The sequence below is a fragment of the Eulemur rufifrons genome, chromosome 17, assembly GCF_041146395.1.
Source record: "Eulemur rufifrons isolate Redbay chromosome 17, OSU_ERuf_1, whole genome shotgun sequence".
NCBI classification, from domain to species: Eukaryota; Metazoa; Chordata; class Mammalia; order Primates; family Lemuridae; genus Eulemur; species Eulemur rufifrons.
Window position 1 is genome coordinate 46,123,099 of NC_090999.1, and position 13,095 is coordinate 46,136,193.

The following is a 13,095-nucleotide window of genomic DNA, read 5'->3' on the forward strand; positions in this document are numbered from 1 at the left end:
AATAGCCTGGGATGGATTCTTCTGGGTGCCTTGAAACACTTGAGAAAGAAAATGACATGCTTCGATGTTTACATTCTCGACTCTAGTCACAGAGAACCGGAGAGCTTCTATGGCAGCCCTAAAATAATCTATTTCTTGTAGCCACAAGGCCAGTCTTGCTAAAATGAAATACAAAGTTTAACTGAATTCACAGCCTTGCCACGTCTCTCTTGTGGGAGTTAGGACATTGACTGAGAAGGAATGGGACCTTAAGGTGTGGAACTGGGGCATCTGATAGGCTCAGAGGAAGCTGAGAATCTGAGTCCCCAAGTTGCTGTGAGCATCCCTTGTTGGTGCAAGAGGCCACCCTTTTGTAGACTTTCTCAGCACTGGAGACTGTAATAATGTCACTTGGGGCAGGAGAGTTGCCAGACCGCAGTGGAAGACAGAAAGGATGCCAGGTGCTGATACGTACTCCATCCCCATTTAACTTGCCTGTTTGCCTTTGCAGAAAGCAGAAGAATCTAGAAGGACCATGGATGGCTATAACTCTACTCCAATTTTACCTGCTCTTCCAGGCATGTAGTACCTGTACTAGAGCAATCAGTACAGCTCCTGGCATCTGCTATGCAGATAGTGACCTAGAAAATGCTTTTTTCTCTTTACCAATTTTCAAGTATCACCAGAAGCAACTTGCTTTTACCTGGCAGATCCAACAGCATATTTTCACAGTCTTGCCTCAGGACTATACCACCTGTCCTGCTCTCTGGCATAATATAGAACTATATTATGCCAAAAGCGTTGGACATTTTGACATTCCCTATAACGTTCCAATGACCCACTAATTTGATGATGATGTTCATGAGACCAGATGAGCAGGAAGTAGCCAGGGCTTATGACACTTCAATAACACATATGTGAAACACAGGGTGGGAGATAAATCCCATGAAAACGTGGGGGTCTGTTTCCTCAGTGAAGTTTCTATGCGGTCCAGACACCTCCTGCAAAGTGAAAGACAGGTTGCCATACATTCATGGTCTACCAATAAAAGGAGGCACAACACTTGGTAGGCCTTTTCAGATTTTGGAGAAAACATATTTGCGCGCTCAGCCTTTTCCTTTGTAAGCTTTCAGTTTTGGATGGGTAACGGTAGGAGAAGGGTGACCATTTGGCTGCAGGGGGCTGTGGAGAGTGTCACTTGGTGACTGAATTCAGTTGAACCCTGTCCCACATTTCTTTGCTGCCCTTCATACATTCCGGTCACTGCGTGTGGAGCCTATGGTCACAGACGCTGTCATGCCTGGCACCACATCCCCGCGGCGCAACTCTGAGTTTGCCTGCGTCGTCGTTTCTGTCTATGTGGACCGGTTCCCACCTCCGCGACCTGCTCCTCTGTTCGGAGGCTTTCTCCTATGCCACGAGAGCGTTGCTCAGCACGCAGGGCAGCCTGCAGGGCCTGGGGAGTTAATGCCTCCAGGGGCAACCCTCAGCCAGAGAGGGAGGGACGTTGTCGCATAAGTATTCCAGCTCCCTGGTCTCGCTGTGGGACAATTCTGAAGAGTGTTGTGCGTCCCCCCGTGGACTTGCCCTCCAGCCGCCCATAGGAATCTTCATATTAACAGTCTCTTTCTCCCTTCCTTTCCCATCTCACTTTGCCCACACCCTCATTATGCTTTTTGGGGGATCATCTTCCAAATAGACTACCGGTATACAAGTTTTTGTCTCAGGGTCTGCTTTTGGGGACACTCCAAACTCAGACGCCTGTCAAGAGCTCTGTGTATGGATTGTGGCTTCCTCGGCGCTGCCTCGAGAGTCAACACCTCTCCGGGGCTTTCTCCCTTCGCAAATTCTTCTTTACCTCTGAGGGGCCCTGCTTCCTAGTCTCTTTGTTGCTGGCTTATTCCTTTTGTGCTCCTTTCTGTCACTTTACTGGCATGGAAAGAGGGCAAGGAAGCACAGAGCCTTGCTGATTTGGCCTTCAGTCAAAGCCTGCCTTACCTCTTTAGCCTAATTTCCCGTTCTTTTGCCCACAACCCCACATCCACGGAACCCTCGGGTCTGTTTCCCTCTTTCAAGCCTTTGCACGTGCTCTCCCCTTCCCTGAATTTCATTCTCCTTGTCTGACTGACAAACTCCTGCTTTTTCCTCAAAATTCTGCTCAAATGTTAGCTCTTCTATTATATAGATTTCTCCTAATTTCTCCCCCTCTCTTCAAGCAGTTAACAATTATGAGTTCAACGTCTACCTGCTTTACTTGCCTGTATGTTCTGCAAGGACAGGTCTCTACCTATTTGTTCTGTTTTTCTTTTTCTAAAAATGTTTATTTTAATAGATTTGGGGGGTACGAGTTGAATTTATTAATATATACATGTATATATTGTACAGAGGTGAAGTCTGGACTTTTGGTGTACCCATCACCCAAATACTGTACCTCATACCCCATAGGTAGCTTTTCATCCCTCACCCATCCTCCCCTCTTTTGAGTCTCAGGGGTCCATTGTGTCACTCTGTGTGTCCTTGTGTAGCCATATTTTAGTTCCCACTTATAAGTGAGAATATGTGGCATTTATTTTTCTGTCCCTGAGTTACTGCACTTAGGATAGTGGCCTCCAGTTCTGTCCAAGTGGCTGCAAAAGACATTATTCCATTCTCTCTCGTGGCTACTCCATGCTACAGATGCACCACCTTTTCTTTATCCGCTCACCGACTGATGGGCACTTAGGTTGACTCCTTATCTTTGCAATTACGAATTGTGCCACATCTACCTATTTGTTTACCACTGTATTTCCAGTCACTGGCACAGTGCCTGGCCTGGCACATAATAGGTGCTTGATAAATATTTGTTGAAAGGCCAAATGAATGCATTCCTTAAAGGTGAGAAATCCAATGTAGATCGACACGTCAGCACCCAGAGCAGACCTGGTACACAGACTGGCCGCACCAGAGGCTAGCCGGGGAGCCATCCATCTCCAACCACCCTCGGGGGAAGTGCTCACAAGACGGATATTTGGAATAGTCAAGGGAGGCTCTGGTGGCAGTGGGGACGCGAGCAAAAAGTCAGATTACTGTTCTGTCCCAGTTTTTGTCTATTGTCACCTTGAAATTGTTGCTAGAAGTGAGTTGGTTTTGTGCCGTCTCTGTCTCCAATCATTCCTCCACCAGAGGCCATGTGGTGTGCAGATGGACAGCTGGAGTGAACCTTGGGTTAGAGCTCCTGGCCCTGTCACTCGCTAGTTTTGCAATTTTGGGGCAAGTTACTCAAACTTTCTTTGTCATAGTTTCCTCATCTGTTTTAAGGATGAAGTGAATATATATTATATCATATGTTTATTAGGTGTTATTTATTATATATGTGTATTATGTATAATCACCTCGAACCCATGCAGGGCACATACTAAGCCCTGTGTGTTAGCTATTGTTAATGTAGTAATTGCCAGGTGACTAGTGCAAGATTTTAGGAGGTCGATGGCTTGCCCAGAGCCACTGAGGAAGTCTTGGCTGGGTCTAGCATGATGACCTACATATGCTGAGATTCAAGGACCATTTAAAAAATCTTAGCTGCCCGAGATATGCAGCAACTGGCTGCACTTTGCTGAGCAAGAGGACTTGTCACAGATTCAGAGATATGCCTAGATCCAAGCGACAGGATGGATGAGATGATTCAGAAAATCTGTTGGATTTCCGTCACTGAGGTTCTGAGATGTATTTGGCATCAGCAAGTGGATGTCTTCCAAAGCACTCCCTCAAGCCAAGTGTTTTTGTCTCTACGGACAACACATGGATGCAAAAAGGAAAGAAAAATTGATCCTTTGAAACTGAAAATGCCAGCATGTTTCCTTTGGTTATTGATATATCAAACTGTATTAAAAAGTAGATCTCAAAATATTTCTTCACTGGTGATGACATTGTTTAAATGGAAATAAAGATGATTAATGTCAAAGGACCCAAGCTTCTCTGGTTAGGTCATGGGCTTATGATGAGGATACTTGGATTTCATATAGTTCAAATCTCTCTCCGGCCCCCTCTTGACTATTTGTGTCCAGCTTCTTTAGGAGTTTTCTCAGATAGGTTTTGTTGCCTCTGTGTTTTGAGTTGAAGGGTGAAACTGAGGAATTAGACCAGAATCAAATTATTAGAGGATAGTTTTATTTCTGGAATTGCAGCAGGCGAAAATATTGGGGAAGACTGGCTGCATCTGTTAGTGACTCTTTCTTTCTCAAAAAACTAGTTATTGCTGTGATTCATGTATTTATGGTCTTATTATATATTTTTTGTTTTAATTATTTAGTGGTTCCTGTAGGGTTTGAAATGTACACCTTATTACACTCTCCTGCAAATAACATACCACTTCATGAATAACGATTTTCAGGTACTTCTCTTTCTCATAGAGAAAAGGAAAAAAAAAAAAAATGGAAAAAGCAAGCACAACTGCTCCGCAACTGCTTCTGTTATCAGCCTGCTAAAGCAGAAAAAAAAGCCATTTTTACCCTTTAAAACACCAGCCGTTTTTCTTCAATTTTCACTTATTTCTCTGTGTGCTGTGGTCATTCCCTCCTTCTCTCTCCCTCTACTCTTTCTTTCTTTCTCAGAGAAGTAAATAAAGTTTTACTTCTTTATATCCTCATCACTGTCTGAGAATTCTTTCTCATCAGCATACAGACTTCACACCCTAACAGGACCCAAAGTTCAAATATGTCAAATCACTTGCTCAAGGTCTCATTGCAATATGTAGCAGAGATGAAATTCAAACCTAAGACTTTTTGATTCCAAAGCCTTAACAGTTATACTAGTAGCTGTCATTCACTGACCACAGGATATTACATATCATAGGATGTACCAGCAGTGTTCTCTAAAAAAATTAAAGTAATTAATGAATTAATTAAAAATATTAACATATAAAAATTATATACCTTTATGTTGTACAACATAGTATGTTTTGATATATGTAAACATTGTGGAATGGCAAAATCATGCTAGTTAATACATATATTGCCTTGCATACTTATAATTGTTTTTGTGGTGAGAACACTTAAGATCTATTCTCTTAGCAATTTTTAAGTCTACAATATATTGTTATTAGCTATAGTCACATGCTGTACCATCAGGATTCTTGACTGCAAATGATGAAAGCCAAATTGATCAAGGGTATTGGTTTTTTCCTAGAATTGACAATAGCTGGGAGAACCAAGCTTGAAAGATGGGCAGGAACCAAGGGCAGCTGGGTGACAGGAATGGCAGCCGGGGCTCTGCTCCAGGAGTCCCCTGGTCAGGGTGCTGCTGCCACTGCCGTGGCACAGTGGGCACAGTCCCTTGCACACCGGATGCATGGCTGCTGCCACCAGAGTGAACGCTGAACTGCCCCACCTCTTTGTAACTCCTGGTCTAGAGTGACAGCCCCAGGTGGCCCAACTTGGGTTATCTGACACGAAGGCCAGGTGTCCCCTGGAGATAAGCACCTGGCTTTGTGGCTTCTGTGGAGTGAGTTGGGGCCCCGCCTTCCACCAAGACTTCTGCAGTGATGGATTTCCCAAACACAGGAAGGGGGTTTAAATGCTGGGTGGCCGAAGGGACAATAAATGATCACTCCCAGGACCACATACATACTTGTGGAATGACTGGTCAGTTTGAGGCTAGCTTCTCTTTTAGATATAATGAAAAGAAAGGATTTTTTTTTTAGATTGTCTTTCTTCTTTTCTGATAAAGCCAGACCAGCACGTCACCTTTCCTCGTCTTCTTTTGTGTTCTTTTCTTTTCTTTTTTTTAGAGACAGGGTCTCGTTCTGTCATCCAGGCTGGTGTGCAGTGGCCCAATCATAGCTCACTGTAACCTTGAACTGTTGGGCTCAAGCCATCCTTCTGCTTCACCTTCTGGAGTAGCTAGGACTACAGGTGCATGCCACCATACCCAGCTAACTAAAAAGTTTTTTTTTTGTAGAGACGGGGTCATACTATGTTGCCCAGGCTGGTCTCTAACTCCTGGCCTCAAGCGATCCTCCCACCTCGGTCTTCCAAAGTGCTGCAATTACAGGTGTGAGCCACTGCTCCAGGCCTTTCCCTCATCTTTTTAAAGTACCTCTCATGTTGCAAAATTGTAAAAAAGCAATCCCATAAACCCAAAGTCCTCACATTCTTTCAGCCACTTTTGTTCTTACTATGTTACCATAGGTGAGTCTCTTGGTCTCAAAAACAGTAGCTACCATTTCCATGGCACCAAAGCAAAGCACTTTACACACATGACTTGCTTGGTTTTTGCAATAGCCCTAGGAGACACAGGTATTAATATTCTTAGCATCTCTCTTTTATAGATTAGGACCCTGAGACTCAGAGAAGATCAGTAGTTTACTCAAGCTCCTAGCAAGTAAAGAGCTCAGCTGGAATTTGTGGCATTTTTCCTTTTGTTTGTTTTATTTTTTTTTAATTTTGAGAAATTTTAAAAATTCAGAAAAATACAAGGAATAATAGAATGAACACTTATCTTTCTATCAACAAGGATTAACTATGTTAGAAATTTATATTTGTTTTCTAGCTTTCTTTTTAAAGAGATAAAACATTGGACAGTAAGAAGGTGCCATCTATGAACCAGAAAGAGAGACCTCTCGCGACGCTGGATCCTGTTGGCACCTTGATCTTGAGCTCTCCAGCTTCCAGATCTATGAGAAATAAATTTCTGTTGTTGATAAGCTAAAGAGAGAGAGAAAGAGAGAGAGATAAAACATTAGAAAGATAGTTACAACTCCTTTATTATCTCTCTTCCCCTCTTTCCACAGTGGACCACTCTCAGGAGTTAGATGTAGCTTCTTACAGTCCACTTACAAATACTTTAACATAATACATTTATATTATATTATACATGGCATTATTATAATACACATGTGTTCTTAAAGTTTCCATAAATGATGTCTTACATAAAATTCTGCATCCTGTTTTTTCCACTCACATTTTATTTTGACATCTATCCATGTTGATTTACATAGAGAAATAGACAGCAAAGTGGTTAAGATCACACTGAATTGAGAACCAGACTGTCTGGGATGAATTCCAGCCATATCATTACTAGTTGTGTGACCTTGGGCAAATTTCCTATCCCCTGTGTGCCTTAATTTCTTTATGTGTAAACGTGTAGATTTTAATAGTATGTATGTTCTTTCTTTTTTCTTTGTCAAAAGCAATTTTAGATTTTTTTAAATTTCAGAATATTTTGGGGGTTACAAATTTGGGGGGTTGTTGGGAGGATTAATTGAGTTAAAAACATGTAAAGCACTCAAACAGGAGGTACTCAATAACTGGTATTTTTTGTTTTTGTTGTTAAAGATGCCCCAGCCACCCATCTGTAAGACAAACAATGAATGTTTATATCCACTGGTGATGTAGATCTCCACTGAGTCCCTCTTGTGTTCTCAAGCAAGCATCACCAACATTGGAGCAGGGAGGTGAACTTGGATCATTAGCTGTAAACAGAAATTTGTCCAGTTACTACACTGTAAGCACTTGATAATGTGCACTGTCATCATTATCTAGGTCACTTCTTTTGACTCTTGCATAATATTCCATCATATCCTTACTTTTCCTTAGGGATGACCATTTAGGTTGTTTCCTATGTTTTTCTATTAAAAACAATACTGCAATGTTCATCTATGTTCATGGCTCTTTATGCACATGTGGGAGTGTAGAATTGCTGGGTTGGGAATGAACCCAGGCCTGTTCAATGCCAAAGCATTGTCTTACACTTCTCCCACTTACAAAGTCATATATAGAGATAGACTTAATAAATTTGAGGGTGACGATGGTCCACGGCTAATGGAAAAATTCCCCAGAGAGGCACATTGTCCCTTAGAGATAACAGTCATTCACGAGGGCCTTTGGCAGGGGAAACATTGAAAGTCTCCTCACCGCATAAATAAATTCATACTGAGCATTTAGCTGAATGTGATGCATGTGAAGACAAATAGAAAAAAAAAGATTTACAGGTATATTGTCAACATGAACAGACTTTATTGCTCCAATAATTAGGGTTTATTAGAAAAAATTAAAAAAATTTTAAAATGTATTTTATTCTACAGACATTTAATCATAGACATATGTTGTAGACAAAAAGAGTGGTGATTTGTGGGGGGAAGAAGTGTTGAAACAGTATTTCTTTTTCAGGCTGACACAGTAAGTCTCATTACTGAGCCAAGAACTATTTAATGGTCTGTATATCAAAGAGCTCAAGGAATTATTGGATGGTGTGAGTAAGTTTTAGACAACTGGAATATTTCAACGTGTCAAATCAGGGAAGAATTGTAGAGAAGGAGAAAGAAAGGGGACAAAGGGAGAAGAGAGAAGAGGATGTCACTGGCGGTGGCAGTGGGTCGACAGCAGGAAGTCCTGGTTTGATGGAGGCAAGTTCAACACCGGAGAGAGGACTGTCTGTTCTGTCCTATGAGGTCCATCTCCAGAGACAGACTCCACTGTCTCCCTCAAGCAGACCATTCTCAGCTTTCAGCAGCCTAAAAAAGAAACGTGGAAATTCAGCTTTAGTTCCATTTCTTTTTCTTCAGGTCTCTGAGGACCAAATGGCAGCCCTGAAGGCAGGACTGGGAGCTTATGTTTTGCTTCCGGAAGCCCCAAGGGTGGCACAGACTGTGAGCCTTTTCCTTGGCCCTCAGTCCTGCTCTGGGCTTCCCCCTTCCCTAGTCCTTGGCCTTCATACTCCCCAGTTTTCCACCCAGTGCACCGAGACACCTGTAGTGGTGCTGGGGAAGTGTGTCCTTGGGAGAGGGCCCTGGAGCCAGCTTGCCTGGTTTAGTAGTCCCAGCCTGAGCTTCCTTTTCCTCCTCTGGGAAAGGGTGGGGTAGTAGCAGCCATTCCACAGAGTTGCTGTGTGATTTGGGTAAAGGGCTAAGAAGTGTCGGGCATGAGCTGCCATCGCGGGTCCTTGGGAAGCAGGGTGAGCACTGAGTACGATTGCAGAGGAAGATGGGAAGCAGCCCCAGCCGATGGAAATTTAGGGCCTTGGTTGGCTCATTCGTGTCCCTATCCCTAACCTTAACCCTAACCTCTGAGGTAGCTTGAGAGAGAGACACAGGCCTTCCCCGTAAATGGGCCCCCCAGTTCTTTGAGTTGGTGGGGCTGGGGCAGCCGGGTCCCTCTCTCCAGGCAGGTCAGTTCTGGTCAGGAGCAGCCTGGATCTCTAACCTTACAGTCACTGTTCTTTTCCATGTGTGCCGTGACATTTCCGATGTCATCTTGAATGACCTCAGGATTAGCCAGCCCGCTGAGGCAAAGGGGACGGTATAGAAACTTGCCTCGAAGGTGTGGTTAAAGGCAAAGTAAAGCAAACGGGGCTTTGCAATAAATCATTTTAAGGAAGGAACACAGCTTATAGGCATCTTGTTCTGTCTGCATGACCCAGTTACGATAAGGTCTGACCATTTTCCTCCCCTCCGCTCTCTCCCTTGCCTATTCTGTAGCGGTGACATTGCCCTGTCAGTCACTGTCGTGATAAGGACCAAGATCTCTACGACTAACAACAGACAACAAATTAATAACAATGTCCACAGACATGTTTCCCACAGAATCCTAGGTTTCTGTTGCTATATATTTTAGTTAAAAATAACCACTTAGAAAAAGAGAGGGGAAAAAAAAAGAATTAGTCTACAATAAACTAAAAAGAAATACTGCCAAATGCAAATTCCAAGGTTACAGCAAACTTCACAGAATTTCACACTAAAAGCAAGGAATTAAATAGATGCCCCTTTTAATGATAACCACTATGATTCATGAAAAACCCTGGGGATTCAAAATTCATGGCGGATAGAAAATTAATAGATCAAAGAATAGCAGATAAATTATACTTTATGAGTATTAGGTTAGTTTATCCCCTCTTGATAAATAGCTGGAAACATAAATGCAGGGTTTTTTAGGAAAACACAATTGAAATCCCTTCTCATCCATGCTTTCAGAAAGGCAGGGTAGTGAGTAGGAAGTATGTAGTCTTTGGATCAGATCTGCTTCAAATCCAGGCTCTACCACCCAGGTAACTGTGTGACAGTGGCCATATTACATATTTTACCCGTGTCCTATTTCCTATGCATGTGGCGCACACACATACACAGTAAACTATTTAGGTACACTGCCCAAGATTCATCTGCATACGGGTTTTAGCTGATCACCCAGACTGACTGCGTGAACACCCAGTGAGTACTTTACAAACCACTCCCAGTGATTTATAAATGGTGACAACAAATTACCTTCAGGAATGCTTATAAGTGCTGTTAGATTTCTAAGTATTTACTTAATCTGAAAAAATGTAAATCTCTATAACATGTAACATTAAACACTTACCACTTATTTTGATTTCAACGCACTGTGTAAAAGTGTATTTATAAATTATATGTGATTCTGACTCTGCCACAGGGTTGACTCAAGACTGAATCTGCTAATCTTTTTTTTTTTTTTTAACAATTGTATTATTGTCATGCACTTACCGTTTGCTCTCTCAAGAGTGCAGCCATTGGGCTCATTAACCATTTGAAGCAGCAGAGAAGACTGGTCACAAGTTTGGTCTCTGAAATGGGACTGCTTGAGTCCAGACCTCAGCTCTGGTACCTGCAAGCTGTGCGACCTTGGGTAAGTTATTTATCCTCTCTGGGCCTTGGTTTCCTCATATGCAAAAATGACCTAATGACAGTACTGTTAGGAGGACTAAATGAATTAATCTGCACAGTCCATGGCCCTGTTCTAAACTGTAATGGCTATAAAAGCCTGAAACCATGAAGTTGTTGATTTTATTAATGATTAAAAATGGACAAATAGGCCAGGCATCGTGGCTCACCCCTGTAATCCTAGCACTCTGGGAGGCTGAGGCGGGAGGATCACTTGAGCTCAGCGGCTTGAGACCAGCCTGAGCAAGAGCAAGACTCTGTCTTTACCAAAAATAGAAAAATTAGCCAGGTGTCGTGGTACAATCCCATAGTTCTGGCTACTCGGGAGGCTGAGGCAGGAGAATGGCTTGAGGCCAGGAGTTTGAGGTTGCAGTGAGCTATCATGATGCCACTGCACTTTAGCCGGGGCGATAGAGAGAGACTCAGTCTCAATTTTTAAAGAAAGGATAAATAAAATACTTAATTATCATATTCATAACTATTAAGACACTAGTAGTAGCTATTAAATTAGTAGCTATTAAAATATTAGTAGTGTACATTACTTCTGATACAGCTATTTAAAAGAAATATCTATGTAAAATATCTGACGCATAGTGAATATTCAGCAAACAGTGGGCATTTATTATTGCTATTAATATTCGGTGAGGAGAGAAACCTATGCTAGATTATAGTTAAAAGACACCCACTAGATTCAGCTCTGTCTATGGAGCTTTGAATAGGAGCAATTTCTCTTTTAAAAGTATACAGTGTTTTCAGGTTCAGGAAAAATGTGATGACTGAAGCCGAGTACTGTTAATGCTTCACGGTCAAGGCCGCGGGTCTCCTGTGTGGTGGGAGACACTGGATGTGAGTGATCGGAGCAGTGTCAGTAGGTACCAGGGCCTTTGAGGCTTTTGTCGCATTTTGGAATGGCAGCCTTGACAACTGTCTGCCAGGGTGGCTAGTGACGAGGCCACCCAGATAGGGGCAGGGAGAGCAACGTGGCAGCGGATGGTGGATTTCAGGCTCTTACCTCCCCTGGCTTTCTCGCTGACCACCTTCCAAAAGCACAGAGACAGTCGCAGGAAGAACAGAGGGGCCATGTGGCGAGGTGCTCAGGCTCTACCACATGTACGCTGTGTGACTGCTTAACCTCTCTGAGCCTTAGTTTCCTCATTTGAAAATGGGAGAATAATTCCTACTCCTCGGTTTAAATGAAAAATGCCTGTAAAGTGCTCTGCTCGGTGCCAGACCCAGAGTACGGGCTCCATTAGTGGTGACTTACCGTCAGCGCGCACGCTGGGGTTCCGCTGCCGCAATAAATTGAGTGTCCCTAACAGCGCTAATATATCCTTCCTTCAGGGCTGCTGTTCAATAAGAAGCTCTATCCTGAAAACTGTTATTATCCCCCGTACCTCTTCACTATACAACTGTAAAAGGTGTGTTTTTTTTTTTTTTAATTTCTCTAATGCTATATACTTTCGAAGTAAAATTTCCCTAGTGTATGCAGCTATAAAGGAGTAAGCTCTCTGACAGTAAGACCCAGGCTTAGTTCAGGGAAATGGTCCTTGAGTTCCGATCAGTAGGTATTACCAACACCCGTTTCAGTTCAGTCTGTCTGATCCCTGGGAAAAGAGATATCAGCCGCTTCCTTTTGGAGGCATCACATCAGTGTTTCCTGGATCTTACAACGAAGCCCTTACTGTGCTGCACTGAAAGTCCAGTGCTTGGGTCATGCGTGATGTCATCCAGCGGCTCACAGCCACACACTGCAAACTGTAAGGGGTTCTGAGGGGCTTTAATTAGATTACCAAGGGAAAAACATGGTTGCGTGGGAATTCATGGAGTGCATGCTATATGCCAGGCACTGTATTCATTATATATATTATTGCATCTCCATAGGGCAGGTATTTTTCTGCCCATTTTATGGACGTGAAGTCTGAGGCTCATGATGGTTTGGTTTGCCCAGTGTCACAGAGTAGGTAAGTGTCTGGCTTCAGTGCCTGTGTTCTTTCCTGCACACCACACTCTCTGATTGGTGATTTTTAACAAAAAACGCTCCACAATGATCTTTTGGGGGTTCAGTTATTCCCCTCCTTATTTTTGTTGGGTTTCCTCTAAAGTCCTGGACCCAGTGACACATCCCTAAGAAGTCCTGGTGAAGCTTCCTAGGGTCAGGGGCACCCACCTTGGTGACGGGGATATTCCTGTGCCCTCCCTGCAACCAAAGTCTTGTTGAACGTCCATTAAAGAAGTGTGTAAATGAGAAACCGCCCCGCTCCCAGACTGATAGCGGTGAACGTCATGCAATCAAGCTCTGGAGACGTGCTCTTTCTTCCCTCTGTCTTGTTAGTTTATCCTGGAGAGAAGGAGATATCGAGGTCATCCGAGGACCAGCACAGGAAACGCTTAAGGTGGAATTGAAGGCTGTTGCCTTATAAATCTTCGAAGAGTTTCATTTTAAATGAACTGTGCACATTTTTTTAAATTGG